We start from the raw sequence: 19,730 nt of genomic DNA on the forward strand, positions 1-19,730 counted from the left end.
ATTCCTTATCATTTTTATTTATTATATTTATTTGGGTATATTTCCGCTTAGTGCATACATTCTCGCTCGAAATTTGGTCCCGTGATCTCTCTCCTGATTTGTTGTTATTTTCGTTCGTTTTGTAAAAACGGGCTGGCGCCCTCGTACACTAATCCAGCCTGAGGAGCTGGTTCAGGCACACCTTTATTTTATTTATTGTTATTTATTATTTTGAGTCATTTATTATTATTATTATTTATTATTTGTAATTTTGTATACATGTGGGTGACCACATACGGTTTACCGAATTTGTTCGCGTCTCCGTCGTGAATTCGAAAACGGTATACGTTATAGATATCGGCGCGGAAAAGTTAAAAAAATAACATAAAACGTTATTTTTTCCGGATAAATCAAAATATAATGTGCTAAATGTGTCTGAAATCATACCAACTATTCCTCTTTATAGTCTCTTTCGATCATCATAGAATGTCATCTAACTTGTTCTTTAGTTTAAATCATATTATCAGCTAAAAATTGAGAAAACCCAGTTTTTAATATGTTTCTCGGATATTTCATATATTATTGCTCTGACATAAGTCAAAACTTACTCAAATCTTAATTTTGATCACTGACATTGATTTCTGCCTCGATACATTTATTTCATTGAACATAGTCGAGAATAAAAATTTGAAAACCGCTTCTTCATTAATAATTTTCAATTCTTAACTTGTCAATTTTTAGCAAAATACGTAACTTAGTAGAGCTTGAAAAGCTCATAAAAAATAATCCCAGGTAATTGCATTTTCGAGCTCGAAGAGCTCGAAAATATATTCACAGTAATGTTTTCAAGCTCCTTGAGCTCGAAAACAGCGGGAAGTTGTGAGGCTGGCCTGCAGGGTCAACCGACGCCCAGATTTTTTTTGTTTTAATATTACAAATAATGCTGTGAAGCAAAGAAATACTTTATCAGAAGCATTTATGAGGGAGAGGCAAGTTTCGCAATAAGTTATGCATCTAAAACAAATTGAGAAAAAACAATTATTGCTTAACGAAAGAATCGAACCCAGATCGGTTCGGGGTCACGCGAGAGATTTACCAACTAAGCCATCCCAGCCTTTGCTAGGCTAAATTTACTTTGCCCACATATACTGAGCCACACTGGCCTTATGGTCAGTCACATTTTTAAATATCATTATTTTGAATTTTTAAAATATTTTTTTTTATTTATTTTTTTATTGATTCACCATGTGGTTATTACAATCTAGCTCCAATACTTTTATTTGTTTTTTACCTCTTTGATTGTGTGGCTGTGGACCGACTTGTGCTTGTACTGTACTGCATCATTACGGTGATGTCCGGCTACCTCCGTAGTACAATGGAGGTGCAGTGGCGTAGGAAATCCACAGAGAAAACCTATCCAGTGCAGTTTCGGTTTGGAGTGAGGCTCTAGTGATCAGTGAAATCCCCATTTTACCGATCACTGGATCTTCCATCCCGTGCCTAACGGTCAGGGACCTTCGTTCGAACTCGACGCGTGGCTAAGCGGTCACCCAGCCAAGTAGTGATCATGCTCGATGCTACTTAACTTCGGTGATCGCCTGAGCCACGCGCGTGACGAACGCCTGCCTCAGCCGCTTCACATTTTTAAATCCTAAACACAGAATTAATATTAAGAATATTATCGCCAATAATTAAGAAAAATGTTGGTTCCGGCATTGTACCAAAATACTGAACGGATCGTATGAATCGTTCACAAATGAATTTTGACATAAAAATAAAAAAGTTTTTTAAAAGAAAACAAATTTAATTACAAAAAAAAATTGAGGAATTATTCAATATTGTTTAATTACATTTATTAATTAATTTATTATATTAATATAGTTCCGTTATTTAATTTTTAATTTATATAAAATAAAAATGTGGCCTCACAATCCATTTGCTGTGCTAGTGTAAGAAAGAGAGAGAGCGGGGAGTATTCATTCCTTAGGGTGTGAAGGAGGGAGCACCTATGAGTGAATCCAAAAGAAAACTTTCTTGGTTTTCCGATACAAAACGTTTGGATCCAACCAGATATGTCTGGATCTCGTTATATCTGTTTATATCCAAATACATCCAAATATTCGATCTCGCTAGATATAAGCATATACAATTATATCTGCTCAGATCTAATCATATTGTCACGATATCTAAATATCGCGGCATCTTCGCATTAGGTCGGAGAGGGGCAACAGATGGCAGCACACGCTGCTCAACACGTCTCACATATCATTATTATTATCATTACTAGTATTATTATTATTTTATGTATTATCGTATTTTATTTACTGTATGTTTATTATTTGTTTAATTCCCTAGGCAAAAATTGCGGCTACATCAGTAAAAATTACTGCATTTTATAAATTTATAAATGGATTTTATAGCCACCGGGATAAATAATTGCGTATTTAGTTATTTTATTATATGCTTGTTATTATTATTATTATTTTGGTTGGTTGACGCATGCGCGTCAACGCAACAGTTGGCATCGGTACATTTATTTATTTAAAATAAATTTACTATTGTTATAAATAAACCAAGGCGAAATTTACCTGTAAAATGTATGCATAATTGGCTCTGAAATATGGGAATGGTCATTTAATGTCGGGAATATACAAATTACATGCCAAACAAGTCATGCATCATGTTGGTGTCACTGAGTAAATTAACATGCGACAGGTATATTGCTCCATTGGTTGAAATAAGAAAACAGTATAAGATGGCGCCGGCCGAGGTGCCGGCATGGGACTCACGTGCTGCCATGGTCAGACGTGGATAAGCAATTGTAAGAGCAAGGTGTGTTGCTGTTGCCGTAAAATATTTCTTTGTTGGGACGCCATTTGGCAATTATTGAAATTTATAAAGTGTATTGGACACTTGGCAATCGGGGTTAATTAGAGTTGTTGCAACAACTATTGCCAAATTAATAATTGATGCCAATGGAACCTGTACGCATTTTATATTACAACGAAGACTGTAAGTACCTTTGTGCTTTATACATTGGCGTGTAATTTGTTCCCGCGTTGGTGGCCATTTGTATATCTCACACGTGTGAGTGGGAGAGGGAGCGCAATACTTATAGTAGAGTTCAACGTATATAAATACTTTCATACTTGTTTGTCCCAGCGGAAATTTATCCAAAACTTGGAAAGTAATATTTATTTTATTTCATTGTTAAATAATTATTGGTGACCGATCACATGATTGTCGGTAAATAATTATTAACATTTGCGTTATTATTTATTATTTTTGAATAGTATTGGGAACGTCTTATATTAGTTGCGGTATATATTTACAATTGATTAATTATTGTCTGGGAAACATTTTTGATTTAATGCGATAATATTATTTGGTTTATTTATTATTTTGCGGTAAATATCTATTCGTATGTAAATTATTATTTGTGATCAGTATTTATTATTTTGAGTTGAATATTTACACTAGTAATTATTATTTTGTGATCATTCCGTATTATTTTGCGTTAATTATTGTACAAGTATTGAATTATTATTTATAAATACTGGTGATTATTTGCTGTAACTATTTACGAGTATTATCAGCGATTACTATTATTGGTGGTAAATAGTTACAATCGCTCAACGTATTAGAATATTTATGCGCATTATATGAGTATAATTTGTGATAAAATTATATTTGTGTGCATAACAATTATAATTTATAATTATTTATATTTATTTGCCATTACATGTGAGTGATGTCAAGGCGAACATTTTTTTGATTATTGTTTTGCGTTATTTAACCAGTGGTTAATAATTTATTGTGAAGTGAACTATTATTATTTACATTATTGTTTATTAATATCCTCTGAAACAGTATTATAATTTGAAATACATCGGGTTGTTAAATGGCTACCAACCTGGGATTTATCTAATTTTATTTATTGCATACTATCTCTTTCTTGCTATCCTTTTCCAACACCTGAAACTGCTCTCTGTATTTTATTATTTCATTTTCATTTTCATTTCTTTATTTATTGTTTATTATATTTTGTTCGTGGGGTACACGAACTGGCGCCCGATTCGGTTATCTAACCCAGCCTGGGAAGAGCTGTTTGTCCAGTGGGGATCGTGGGCATCTCCAAGGGATATTTTTGGTTTTGTTTTATTATTTTATTTTCAGTTTTACCATCAGTGGGCCATAACGGCTATTCTGCACACACCACACTCCGCCGTGGGTTGTGACGAATAGTAGTGAACGTTATAATACATAAGCAGATATAAAGATGTATTAAGATTGATATACAAGTAGATATACGCATATCCGAACATATATAGGTAAGCGGAAAAAGTAAACCCAGAAAAAATCGACTCTGGAAAAAATAGACCCAGAAAAAATTGATTCAGAAAAATTAGACTAAGATCTAGATAAAGATAAACTACTGAATATTTGTGATGGTTTGGCTGTTAAAGCCGAGGCTTTTTTTTCATTCTTGAATATGCTTTACCAGCATTAACATTGTTTGAATCAGCTACGTGGTTATGTTTAATACCGTCAAGTTTTGGTTCTTTAATTGTCAATGTAGTTGTGAGTGTTGCTCGACACTGCAAACTTTTATTTTTGAGTTTACAACATGTTTGATAAATTTTTATTATATAAGATTGATGAAACTCACCCAATTTGGTTTTCCAATGTAGATTTCTTTAAAGATCGACATTTACGCAGATCTGCTTGGATACACTTATATATTCGTGGATATAGTGAGATCTCTTTGGATATTTTGAGATCTGTTTGGATCTCTTTTGATATTTTAAGATCTGTTTGGATATACTTAGATATAGTGAGATCTCTTTGGATATTGTCAGATCTGTTTGAATCCGCTTGGATCGCGCCAAAATCTAGATCCAAGCATATCTGACTGTTTGGATCCAATCATATGTGCTTGGATCTAAACATTTTTTATCGGGTTGAGGCTTTAGTAATCTTGGTTTGACATTTTTCGTGTGCTTGGTCAGAGAAAGTACACTATACTCAAACCAAGAGTTTAAATTTTTTAAACCAACTCCCTTTATTTTTAGTTCGAGTTCGTACCGTTTATTCTTTGAAAACATCATAGTTCTTTAATTAAGTGTATAACTTTCTTGAACTAAATATTCTTATTTCTTGGTTTAAGTAAGTAAGGGACTTAGGTTAAGAAAAATATTTATTATAATAAGAAATGCAAGTTTTTAAAACATGTAATTCTATCATTGGACCAAGTATGAAATATGTATTGGCTTAAAAGTTTTTGTTTCTTAATTCAAGATTTAAAATTCAAGAAGTTAGTTCACTTCGTTCAAGAAATTTCCGTTTTTCATTCCACCCACTGAAAAATTTCTTGGTTGAAGAAAAATTTTCTTGAGTCAAGATTTTTTTTTCTGTATGTAAACAAATATATAATACGCATGCTCTTATAATTCATTACGCTCATGCACAAGAGAATAAGAGACTTCGTATTTTTAATGTCTATAAGAATTCTACAAAATGAATGCATTGTGCGTTCATAAAACTGAACGTCCTTTTTATAAGTTCTCGAAGGAGTCTTAATTTTGATAACCCTAAGAAGTGAAAAAAAAATACTAAAAGATGTCACAAAACGGATGTCTTAAAAACCACGTCTCGAAGAGTTATTAATTTGGAGTTCTTAGATATGATGTCTTTAAGAATTCAATGTTGGACTTCTGTTAGAAGTTTTTTTAAAGACTTCTTGCAGTAGCCTTTCTTTGGGTGCTGCCTGGGTTATAGTCAGGAACATTTTTAAATTCTAAAGACAGAATTAAGATTAAAAATGTTATCGTCAATAATTTGGAAAAATGTTAGATCTGACAATTTAGCAAAATACTGAATGGATCATATGAATCGTTCATAAATGAATTTCGATATAAAAGTACATAAGTTTTTAATGCAATTAAATTTAGTTACAGAAAAAATTGAAAAATTATTCAATATTGTGTAATTTATTTAATAAATTTATTTATTATAATAATATAATTTAGTCATTTCATTTTTAATTTATTTGAAATAAATATATGGACTCAGTATCCATTTACTGCACCAGCGAAAGAAAGAGAGAGTAAGTAGTATTCATTCCTCAGGGTGATAAGGAAGGAGCACCTATGAGTGAATTCAAGACGAAACTTTCTTGGCTTGAGACTCTAGTAATCTTGGTTTGAGATTTTTCGTGTGATTGGTCAGAGGAAGTACACTATACTCAAACTAAGAGTTTCAATTTTTTAAATCAACTCCATTTATGTTTAGTTCGAGTTCGTATCGTTTATTGTTTCAAAGCATCATAGTTCTTTAATTGAGTATAAAACTTTTTTGAACCAAATATTTTTATTTCCTGGCTTAAGTAAGTAACATACGTAGGTTAAGGAAAATATTTATTACACTAAGAAATGCAAGTTCTTAAAACAAGTAATTCTATTATTGGACCGAGTATGAAATATGTATTGGCTAACGAATTTTTTTTTAATTCAAGATTTAAAATTCAAGAAATAATTTTACGTCGTTCTAGAAAGTTCCGGTTTTCATTCTACCCGCTGAAAATTTATTGGTTGATGAAAAATTTTCTTGAGTCAAGATTTTTTTTCTGTGTGCATATTTGATGTAAAAATATCTTGGTCTTATTGAATGGACGAATAATTTAGAGAACATTAGTAAATAGATAGTTATCAGAATATAATATATTTTCCACGTTTATAGGAGAGCTCCCGAGGCACACTGTAACTTGTGATTGAATTGAAAGTAAACTTTGCATAATGATTATTTAGACTTCTTGGTAAGCTTGTAATATATCCTAAAAATAGCAAAATCAGCTGTTTCAATATATTAAAAGATTTTTCGTGTTCAATATGTATTTTACGACCGTTCCTCTGTTCGAAGCGTATAGTATGTAGCTGGTTTTACTAATGAGAGAGCGCAAAGGTCAATGGACCAGCGAGTGGTGGATATTCTGTGAACTTGAATTTTTGAAGGCCACAAGTCTGATAGCGACTGTATATATATACTTCTACTTTCATACTCTGATATTTATATTTCTGAAGACTACTCTGCCAACAAGGTGAGTTCGCTCTTATATTAGAATCTTTTTCTTTTGCTCGCTTTTTTTTTTTTTACTTTGTATTGTTCTACATTTTTAATTTTTAAAATCAGATAAACAAAATAACTTTCATTATCAATCATTTTCTGTAAGTTATAAGAAAGAAATACTTATGGGGTAAATTATTTATGACTGCATTTTTGATTGATGGACATGAAAAGAATTTGACGAATACAATTGTTCAGTTACATATAATGCATTTCTAAGGTTTTACAAGAGAAAGTGTAACACAGTATAGATGCATTTGAATTGAAAAAAGCGAATTTCCACAGAAATTTGAAAAATTAACGATTTGTAATGATTTTAAATAATTGATTGAATGCTGTGTCAACGAAAAAATGTTAATCCGTAATTAACGTGAAAAACACTATTTCAACTCTTAAAATATTAAGTTTGAAAATTTTGACTTTTAAATAGTATTCTGAACTTATCATTTGAATGGTCTGTCAATTTGAGAATTTAACATTTTCAGAAAAATAAATCTTAAAGTTTATTCTTTTTAGCTACTGACAAAAAATCTAGAATTGTTTATATCAATTGTTCCTGCTCAAAGAATCCTGTTAGAAATTAAGTCAATAATTTCTGAGCAACAGTAAATATTATTAAAAAGGAATTTTTTCTCGAATAGAAATGTAGGTTGTTTTTATATGATTTAAAAATCGTAACGAGATTTTTTAGTTAGAATTCGCAATTTAGAATTCGAAATTATATAATCTATCAAAAGCAATCAGAATATGATTTTTCAAATAAATTGACGTTTAAGTGCAAATAAGTAAAGAGCAATTGTTTTTGAGCTCCTTGAGCTCAAAAACATTGTCGTGAATACACTCTCGAGCTCTTTGAGCTCGAAAATACTTATGTGTGCCATTGTTTTCGAAAAAAACGTTTTTTACCATTTATTTCTTGAACGATATCTCTCGAACGAGTTAACCGATTGAGACGGTTAAGGTCGCAATCAACGCGTTTTGTTAAGTTCTAGAGCGGATTAGATTTTGGTATTGATCAGATGTCACTTCAAAGATAATCGAAAAAAAAACCGTTTTTTACCATTTCTTTCTCCAACGATATCTCTCAAACAAATTAACCGATTGAGATGGTTAAGGCAGCGATCGACGCGTTTTATTGAGTTTTAGAGCTGATTAAATTTTGAAGTCGATTATTTAACTCGTTTCTGAGAAATCAATAAAAAACTAAAAAAAAATTTTTTTTTCGTAATTCGTAAATATTTACGAGTCTACTTGATCAAATGATCTGAAATTTTCAGGAAAGTTGATGACCAACAAGCTCTTTTGATTGCTGCGTTAACCGTCCGAATCGATTCATTAGTTAAAACGTTATAGACCGTTCACACACATACATACATACCGACGCTCGGACATCATTCTGAAAATAGTCAGAATATCTTCTTAGGACCTTAAAATGTCGACATCTGATGAAAACTCGATTTCCGAAAATCGGGGTGAAAACAATAACTTCCCGAATTTTTTCGAAAATCATTGATTTTCTTAGCGGGAAGTTAGAAAACAAATAGGAAACTGCGATGAGGTGTTTGTTAATATTTACTATTAAGAGCTCTAACTTTGTCAGTATTTGTTTTTTGTCATATCGAAGCATATATTTAATATAATTTTTGCAAAAAAGTAGTGAATTTCTTTTAATCTAGTCTAGTATAAATATCATATGTATATATTCCCACCTTAAATTTCTTATAAAAAAAAAAACAAAAATTTCTGCGGACCTTCAATATTTAGTATATAATGATGACTCTCATTAGAATAATATAGGCTTTTTATCACTCTTAATTTTCCTATTTTTATTGAATATTTCTATGCATTTGTATTTCATTTTATTCTTTTACTGTAAATATGATAACTTATTTAGACTAATAAATTTGACTATTATAGTTCTCCTTAAGTATTAATGTTGATATTTACAAGAAAGAACAATTTAACTTACTCTTTTCTTCTGTTTGTAAGGACGTTTTGTAGTGTTATATGGTTATACATTTTGTTTTGATTATTAGCATCGAAGTTATAGCGTTAACCCTTCGAATTCATTCATAAATATTCTTATTCTCCCAGCTTATTCTATGGAATAAAAAATTTTAGTCTGTAATCACCAGGGCCTACGTACGGAAGGGAAAATACTCACACATAAGAAAGGAAAGAGTAATACGTATAATCGGCAGTACACGTCGATCAGTAATATTCAGGTTTAACAACGACATAGTTCAAATGACAGGAGAAACTTTCAAAATTACATGTGAAAAGACCACCCTGATTGAAAATTTCCGTTAAATCCGATTGAATCTGATCAAAACTCAACTGGATTTCTATCAGTTTCAATCGAAAACAAGCATTCAATCAGAATTGCTCGGGAAACTCCAATTAAATTTCAGTCAGATTCAGTAGGAAAATAATGTTTATTATTTTCTGATTACACCGGATTCAAATTTTTTCGATCATATTTAATCGTACTCTACCGGAAAATCATAAATTATGTATTCGAACATTAACCGATTAAATCCATTTTAAATAAGTTCAATCGAATTTAATCGGATTCAATTAGGAAATATTATTTCTTTCTCTATTATTTCCTGATTGAATCCTATCAAATTCTATTGCAATTTTTCATTCGGACTTGATCAGATTCAATCGAAAAATTAAATTTATTTTCTATTATTTTCTGATTAAATCTGGTTAAATCCAATAGAAACCCTGTCTTACAAATTTAATCGAATTTCATCAACAAATAATATTTTATTTTTTGATTACTTTCCGATTGAATCAGATTAAATCTGATTGAAATTTTCTGATTGGATTTAATCAGAAAATAATATTTTACTTTTCGAGTATCTTGTGATTTTATCTGATTAAAGTTGTTTGATCAGATTCAATCAGAAAATCATTTTTTATCGAGTATTCGCCGCACGTAACTAACATAGACTGGGTTCGAATCCTATTCCGTACCATCCACTCAGAAAAAAAAATTATTTGGCTTCGAGAAATTTCTCTTGAGCCAAGAAGCTTTTGAGAATATGAAAAGGGAAATTGTGATTTTCTTGGGGGGAGTAAAAAAATTCTCTGGATTTAAAATCTTGAACAGAGAAAAAAATATTTCCTACTCATCAAATCTGTAAAGATTGATTCAACAGCAGAATTACTTAATTTAATAATGTTCATTTCTTGATTTGGTAAATATTATTTCTCTTTTTAATATATTTATTACTTAAACTAAAAAATGTAAATCTTTATATAGTCTACCACCTCTACTACGAAGCGTTTCGTGCACAAATTACTAGCCAGCTAAGTTTTATGTATTTTATGTAAATAAGTCCAAGGAATTCAAAGGTGCAGTTTACATCGATTAAAATGACGCATCTTTTGAGATTACAAAAATGTGTAAAAATCAGTATTACACTGAGAAAATATAATAATATTGTTGAAACAAGAATCTCTTCGTTCAAGAAATCTGTTACAAATATTTATATCATTATAAATAATTATCAATTTCTTGAGAAAAGAGTATAAAATTCATTTTTGTTATTATATGCATTCCATCTTAAATTATGGGTAAACAAAGAGATAGCTTTACTTGAATCAGATAAAAATTATTTCCATCAATTCTACGAATTCTTGAGATGAGATTATACATTGGTCACAAAAATTGAGGGATATAAAAAAATTCCAAATTTCTGAGTGATTTTCGACATGCTGTAACTCAGTGAAAAAAGTCAAAGTAAAAATAAAAAGGAAGCAAATTGTAGCCTCAAGTTTCTAGTTTTCAGATCTGGACTTCAAAGTTTTTTATCATGCACGGTTCCGGAGTAATCTTAAGAAAACTTTTATTTATAATCTGCCCTTATGCCTCTTAAGAAATTTTATGCCCTTCAATTTGCCACCCTACAAGTCTCTACGACGATTGGCACCGAGTTATCATTGATCGAAGCGAAAAAGTCCATTTTGATTTTGACAATCATTAACTCGGGATATATTGATCGTATAGAGAATAAGAGTAGAGTTTTGAAAACTGTGAAATATTTTCTATGAGACACAACTAGTGGCTTTTGATGAAAAAACTTTTTTTTGAAGCGATCATGTTGTTCAAGAAACGGGTATCCCGATGAAAAAAGATTTTGTCTAATCATATATGATCATGCATAATTGTCTATATATGATCAGATCTAAAAATTGGCCAGGTCTGATCATACATAATTTGATCTGTTTATACATGATCATATATGATTATATATAATTATTCCTGAACGAATATAGTCATTTTGAGAATCTCATTTAGAATATCTGTAAATTATTAATTAAGTAGTTTAATTAGGATTTATTGTCTTCATCAATATCAATGTCAGTTAAAATTAAATAAAAAAAAAAAAAAAAATTATTAACCATCGACAATTATTTTACTACGAGGTCACCCATCCAATTAATGTCCCACGCCGATGCTGCTTAACTTTGGTTATCAATGGTTTGTAGTCAAATCCTCTAGTCTGTTATACACTTACAATTAAGAAACGTTTATGGCATTACTTAACTCAAATAATCAAATTGATACTCTATACTTTTAAATTGCTGCTGAAACCATTGAACATTTTTTAAGTATTGGGGACTTAAGTTTGATTGATAGTTGACAGAATAAAAATTTAATAACATTGATATTAAAAAATTGTCATATTATTTAAATATATTTATATATATATACATATATTAGGGTGATCCAAAAAATAACAAACTTTTTTTTTTTTTCTTCCAAACAGGTTCAAAAGCTTCATTTAGATAAAAAAAGACGCCTGTGAAAATTAGAGCTCTTAATATTAACATTAAGAGGTTCCTCATCGCACTTTTCTATTTTCCATAAGAATAACATGGGAAAAATTTTTTTTACGTCTTCTGATTTTTATAAGTAGCTAACGATGCGTCATAGGAATAATTAGTAGGTATATTTTTGTACGATATTGAATGCTCTACAAAAAAAGATTCTTATCATTTTTTGAGGAATCTATTTGTTCAAAAGTTATTTGAGGTTGAAGTCGAATTCATATTAAATTTTGAGATTTTCTACTTTTCCGGCGAAACTATCAGACTTATTACAAAATATTATCAGACTTTTTTTGTAGACAATTTTATTCCCTAGAAGTTATTTCGAATAAAGTTTTTTCGAATTCCGCATTGTTTTCTAGTTATTTTCATTTTAATGTCATGCTCTTAAAATCGATCAGAAGACTATTTTTTTATGAGCATGACATTAAAATAAAAATAACTAGAAAACAATGCGGAATTCGAAAAAACTTTATTCGAAATAACTTTTAGGGAATAAAATTGTCTACAAAAAAAGTCGAATGATATTTTGTAATAAGTCTGATAGTTTCGCCGGAAAAGTAGAAAATCTCAAAATTTAATATGAATTCGACTTCAACCTCAAATAACTTTTGAACAAATAGATTCCTCAAAAAATGATAAGAATCTTTTTTTGTAGAGCATTCACTCCCCTACAAAAATATGCCTACTAATTATTCCTATGACGCATCGCTAGCTACTTATAAAAATCAGAAGACGTAAAAAAAATTCTTCCCATGTTATTCTTATGGAAAATAGAAAAGTGCGATGAGGAACCTCTTAATGTTAATATTAAGAGCTCTAATTTTCACAGGCGTCTTTTTTTATCTAAATGAAACTTTTGAACCTGTTTGGAAGAAAAAAAAAATTTGTTATTTATTGGATCACCCTAATATATACCCTTATTAAAAGAAACGATTGAAACGATTAGAAAAATAAAATTTTAAATACTTTTTAATGCTTTTGAATACTTTGAATACTTTTGAATCGCCCTTCTTATAAGCATTTAACATTGCAAATCGTTTCATTTAATCAGGTTATATATATATATTTAAATATTTATAGGTTTCATATCAGTGAAATCTGATCAGATTTAATTATACATAGACATATATAACTACATATAGGTTTATATCAGTCACGTCTGATCAGATCTAATTATATATAGGCCTATATCTAATTATATATGAGTTTGTATCAATCATGTCTGATCAGATCTAATCATGTATAGACTTATATATGATCATATATGGGGTGATAACAGATAGGTATGATTATATCTAGTTATATATAGACTCATAGATGATCAGATCTGATCATATATAGACTCATATATGGTTATATATGAAGTTATAACAGCCAGGTATGATTATATCTAAATATATAGAGACTCATATATGATCAGACCTGATCATATATAGACTTGTCCATGATTATATATGGGGTCATAACAGCCAGGTATGATCAGATCTAACTATATATAGACTTATATATAAATAGATCTGATCATACACTGGTCACAGAAATTAAGGGATAGAAAAAAAATCCGAAATTTTTAGGTGATTTTCAACATGCTGTAACTTGGTGAAAAATGGTCGTATGAAAAATCTAAAAAAAGCAAATTGTAGCCTCAAGTTTCTAGTTTTCAGATCTGGACCTCAAAAATTTTTATCATGTACGGTTCCGGAGTAATCATAAGAAAACCAACGAAAAAAAAATTTTCAAAATTTTTGCTGGTCTTTCAATACCTCTATGGGCGACAATAAATTTTTTTGAATAATCCGACTGTCTGACTTTTCTCGGAAATTTTATGCCCTTTAATTTAGTGGCCTTAAAAAGTCTCTACGACGATTTGGCGCCGAGTTATCATTGATCAAAGCAAAAAAGTCCATTTTGGCTTTGATAATCAATAACTCCGGATGTATTGGTCGTACGGAGAATAGAAGCAGGGTTTTGAAAACTAGAAAACATTCTCTATAAGGCAAAATTAGTGGCATTTGATAGAAAAATTTTTTTTAAAGCGAAATTGTTTGGTAAAAAACAGGTCAAAATTCACAAATTTAAGGATATTCGGAAATCTTGCTATAACTTTGGATATAACGGATGAACAAAGGATATCTTCGACTTTTTTTCAACCTCAAAGTGTCCTGAAAAAACCCTGAAAATTTCAAATCGCTGCGATTTTTCTTTCTTAGTGCCCCGAAGCTTTAAATTTATCGATTTTGTCAAAAATCACCATAATTGGTAGTTTCTCGGTTTTTGTTCATTTTTTCGATTTGAAAACGTTTTTCTTACCGATAATCTTCATTTCTTCGATCAAAAAGATCGATTATCGAAAAAAATTGAAAAAAAAAGATTTTGGAAAAATTTTTTTTTTTCTCAAAATTTTTTTTTCCAAAAATTTTTTTTTTTCGAAATTTTTGTTGTTGTTGTATCTGCAATGATTCATCATTGTCAAAAAAAATTCCTAAAATTTTTTTTACCGCCGGCATTAGAGTTACCCAAAGCGTATGTTTGTTAAGTTGACATTTAAAGCAGATGCAGTTACAGCGGTAAAAAAAATTTTAGGAATTTTTTTTGACAATGATGAATCATTGCAGATACAACAACAACAAAAATTTCGAAAAAAAAAAATTTTTGGAAAAAAAAATTTTGAGAAAAAAAAAAAATTTTTCCAAAATCTTTTTTTTTCAATTTTTTTCGATAATCGATCTTTTTGATCGAAGAAATGAAGATTATCGGTAAAAAAAACGTTTTCAAATCGAAAAAATGAACAAAAACCGAGAAACTACCAATTATGGTGATTTTTGACAAAATCGATAAATTTAAAGCTTCGGGGCACTAAGAAAGAAAAATCGCAGCGATTTGAAATTTTCAGGGTTTTTTCAGGACACTTTGAGGTTGAAAAAAAGTTGAAGATATCCTTTGTTCATCCGTTATATCCAAAGTTATAGGGTTTTTTCAGGACACTTTGAGGTTGAAAAAAAGTCGAAGATATCCTTTGTTCATCCGTTATATCCAAAGTTATAGCAAGATTTCCGAATATCCTTAAATTTGTGAATTTTGACCTGTTTTCTACCAAACAATTTCGCTTTAAAAAAAATTTTTCTATCAAATGCCACTAATTTTGCCTTATAGAGAATGTTTTCTAGTTTTCAAAATCCTGCTTCCATTCTCCGTACGACCAATACATCCGGAGTTATTGATTATCAAAGCCAAAATGGACTTTTTTGCTTTGATCAATGATAACTCGGCGCCAAATCGTCGTAGAGACTTTTTAAGGCCACTAAATTAAAGGGCATAAAATTTCCGAGAAAAGTCAGACAGTCGGATTATTCAAAAAAATTTATTGTCGCCCATAGAGGTATTGAAAGACCAGCAAAAATTTTGAAAATTTTTTTTTCGTTGGTTTTCTTATGATTACTCCGGAACCGTACATGATAAAAATTTTTGAGGTCCAGATCTGAAAACTAGAAACTTGAGGCTACAATTTGCTTTTTTTAGATTTTTCATACGACCATTTTTCACCAAGTTACAGCATGTTGAAAATCACCTAAAAATTTCGGATTTTTTTTCTATCCCTTAATTTCTGTGACCAGTGTATATAGACTTATGTATGATTATATATGGGGTCATAACAGCCAGGTATGATCATATCTAATTATACATAGACATATATAATCAGATCTGATCAGATGAAATTATATACAGACTTATATATAATCAGATCTGATCATATATAGACTTACATATGGGCTTATAACAGCCAGGTATGATCAGATCTAATTATGTATGGGGTCATATATAATTATATATAATTATATATGACCCAATATATAATCATGCATGATTATTAGTGTCGCTACTTTAGCCCGTTTAAAAAGTCCTAGGGAAAAAATTAAAAATCGTAAAATTTAGAAATTCGAAAGTCGTGATTTCAAATAACGAGGCAGGTAATTTCACGATTCAGAATATTTATTTAGATTCCTGCATAGAAAAACAAAGACATAGTTATGATTGAAGCTAGCAAAAAAACCCTTCTGAAAAAATCAGAGTTATTCAAATAATAAATTCAAATGATTAAATAAAACAGAACGATTCGATAAAAAAAATTAATTCACAACGAAAATTAACTGTCAATCTGACATACTGAACGTAAAAGGAAATGAAATATGTGTCAATTAAATAATAATGATCCCACACACTTTCCCACACATTTTCCCACACATTCAGCCACACATTATCCCACACACTTTCGAACAAATTATCCCATACATTTAGCCACACAATCAGACACACATTATCCCACACATATTTCCACACATTTTCCCATACATTCAGTCACAGATTATCCCACACATTTTCTCAAACATTATCTCACACACTTTCCCACACATTCAGCCACACATTATCCCACACACTTTCGCACAAATTATCCCACACACTTTCCCACACTCAGCCACACATTATCCCACACACTTTCGCACAAATTATCCCACACACTTTCCCACACTTAGCCACACATTATCCCACACACTTTCGCACAAATTATCCCACACATTTTCCCACACAATCAGACACACATTATCCCATACATATAGCCACACATTATCCCACACATTTAGCCACACATTATCCCACGGATTTTCAACACATTTTTCCACAAATTTAGCCACACATTTTCCCACACATTATCCCACACATTTTCCCACAAATTTTCCCATACATTTTCCCATACACTATCCCACACATTTTCCCACACATTAAGCCACACATTTTCCCACACATTATCCCACACATTTTCCTACACATTTTCTCACAAATTATCCCACACATTTAGCCACAAATTATCTGACACACTTTCCCACACATTTAGCCACACATTATCCCACACATTTTCCAACACATTTTCTCACACATTATCCCACACATTTAGTCGCAAATTATCTGACACACTTTCCCACACATTTAGCCACACATTATTCCGCACACTATCCCACACATTTTCCCTTACATTTTCTCATTCATTATCTTGCAGATTGGCTCACACAATGTTTCACACATTATCTGAAATTCAGACACATTTCTACACGTGTTCATCCGTAACTTTCTCAGCCATATGTGTTGTTACACTGTGCGTTACAAATCAGCTTTGTCTTCCAATAACCTAAAAATTTACGTTGAAAACTTATTTATAATTGTTTTGTTTATGTTAATTCTTATGAAAGACGTTTTGTTAAAGTTTATACAGTAGAGGTATACAATTTTGTTCAAAGGTTATACGAGTGAGTAATTACTTATTTATTTTCATTACATCAATAGGATAATCGTTTTTTTTTCAATTATTTGAATTATTAATGACAAATTATATATATACATATTCAATAGAGCACACACATATAGAAGAAATAGGCATTCGTATACTCATGCAGATTCATATGTAGTTTTTTTTTACAATTTCGATTATCATCAATTGTCATCAGAGTCGTTTACATTTATAAAGGCGTATTTCCCCAAATTTTTAATCGATAAATTATACCGCTTGTCGGTTAAAATATTTTTTAATCGTGAAAATGATCTTTCCGTGTCGCATGAAGTAAGTGGTGCAAACGCCATACACTTTATGTCATGCATCACCCATCCTTCTGGATGTTCAATCTCTTGTTCGCCCTGAAGAGATGCAAAAATATTCATAATTCCAACACTAAAACCCGTGTTATTTAAGAGTACATTTAACATTTTGTCTCTTATAACTTGAGGTATATTCAAATTTTCTGTGATATCGGATGATATGCCCGTAATAATGTCGATAACAGTCTCTAAGTCAAGTTGCTGTGTCTTTAATGATTTTATTGCATCTGCAATGCAACAGTAATTCTGGTGAATCGTGTTAAAATTATTTTCTATTCCGGGAAGGGCCCATAATTCTTGAGCACGTACTACAACCGCAGCATCAGGGATCAGCGCGTTTATAACTGGTCCAATTGTCACACAATGCTGTTGATAATACGAAGCAGCTCGGAGCCACTCACCCCATCTAGTGATAATGGGTTCAGGTGGAAGCGGGACACTTGGGGCCATGTCATGGAACAGTGCTACCCTTGTCGGAGCTTTCCGAAAGACGGCTTTTGTATTTGCTATTATACCATTAGCATTTAGATACGTTTCTCTGACTGTTTTTGCCACTCGATGCAAGCCATGAGCCAGGCAAGAAACGTGGATTAACTTCGGGAACGTATTTTTGAGCCTTACTCCCGCGGCCATCATGTACGGTGCAGCATCCGAAACAAATAACAAAAGTCTGTCATGATGAATCTTTTCTGGCCACAGCACACTTAACGCGATGTTCACGAAGTTTTCTATTTCTTCAGCGTTAGCAGTGGGAATACAGCCACAGTAGAGGAAATGAGACACACTAGCTTGGTCAAAAAGAAGAGCACCAACGATCACATGAGTAATACATCGACCAAATTTATCGGACGTTTCATCAACGGATAAATAAATTAAATGATTACCGATTTCTTCCCGAAGTTTTTGAAGTTTTGAATCATAGATTAAATCAACATATGATTTCCTTAAAGTTGTAGCTGTAGGGATTTGCTGACTCGTATATTTTTCTAAAAATCCTCTGAACTTCAAATTGTTTAATTTTTCAAATGGAATGTTGGAAGCCAAAAGTGTCTCGGCAAGTTCATAATGGAACGTGCTCGTACGGGATGAACATTGAGATATAGCATCCGCAGTGGGTTGTACAGGTTGAGCTCGACGATCAGCAATAGATTGATGAGTGTTGTTTAAGATGTGTCGTTCAATATCACGCCGTGTAACTGAATTCAATTTGATCTTACAAAGCATGCAGTAAACAAAATCATTACCAACGTTGGAAGTGCCAGGTTCAATATTCATCTGCTGAACGATGCGTTGCCAACGACCGAGAAACGGAAGTCGTGGTCTTGGCATAATTAGTTAAATATGTAATCGTAATTGACAAAAAAATTGATTGCTGTAGCAAAAAAAAAAAAAAAACACGTATCACAAAACCACCGGAGAAACAGAATTTCAAAAGTCAGTGAACAAAAACTAAGGACGTACAGTCGTGATACCACGAGAGAAATTAATTTACTACTCGCAAGTTATTGACTATATTGAATATTTAAGAGAAATCAGAATAATCAAAAGCTTAATTGATTTATTTCATGACAACTGTCAGTTTGATTTTCAAGACTCGAACTTAGGCACTGAACAAAACAAAAACAGTGAAAAATTCAAACAGAAGTATCAATTTTCTTTTTGTTAATATCTCGAGTCGGAATTTGAATCGTTGATAGAACGTCCTAGACGATAAAAACGTAAATTGAACCTTAAAAGACGTAAATGGCCGTGAAAACGTATTAAATAGGTAGATGACGTATGGGAACAAAAAGGAAACTTGCTTAATCGTAAGTCATAGATACAACCTTTCAAAACTTAAAATGAAAAAATCAAACCGTATCGAAAACATTTCATGTCAGAAAAAAAGATGTCGAGTAGCCAGGAAACAGCAAATCAGAATTCTCAGTATCTTTAAAAGATGTTTTGCAGCCTTGCAGGAAAAAAATCTACTATTAACTAGTTACTCGGGCTCCATTGTGTCTTACAGACTCCCTAGCAGCTGTCAGACAAAAATTAAAATTCTCAGCATCTTTAAAAAAATGTTCTGGGCCCTTGCAGGAAAAAACTCTACTATTCACTACTTACTCGGGCTCCATTGTGTCTTACAGACTCCCTAG

General features: G+C 31.3%; 1 protein-coding gene across 2 annotated transcripts in view; it reads left to right on the forward strand.

The window, feature by feature from the left end:
• Window positions 1-2,801: 2,801 nt before the first annotated feature.
• Window positions 2,802-19,730, forward strand: part of LOC130674562 (endochitinase) — a 55,200-nt gene continuing 38,271 nt past the window's right edge. Inside the window, exon 1 of one of the 2 annotated variants that reach the window (XM_057479921.1) lies at window positions 2,802-2,991. The gene's annotated coding sequence lies outside the window, so the exon portion shown is untranslated. Of the gene's footprint in view, window positions 2,992-6,989; window positions 7,076-19,730 lie in introns of those variants that run through there. The other variant, XM_057479920.1, reaches the window with a different exon arrangement.

The sequence above is a fragment of the Microplitis mediator genome, chromosome 9, assembly GCF_029852145.1.
Source record: "Microplitis mediator isolate UGA2020A chromosome 9, iyMicMedi2.1, whole genome shotgun sequence".
Classification (NCBI taxonomy): Eukaryota; Metazoa; Arthropoda; class Insecta; order Hymenoptera; family Braconidae; genus Microplitis; species Microplitis mediator.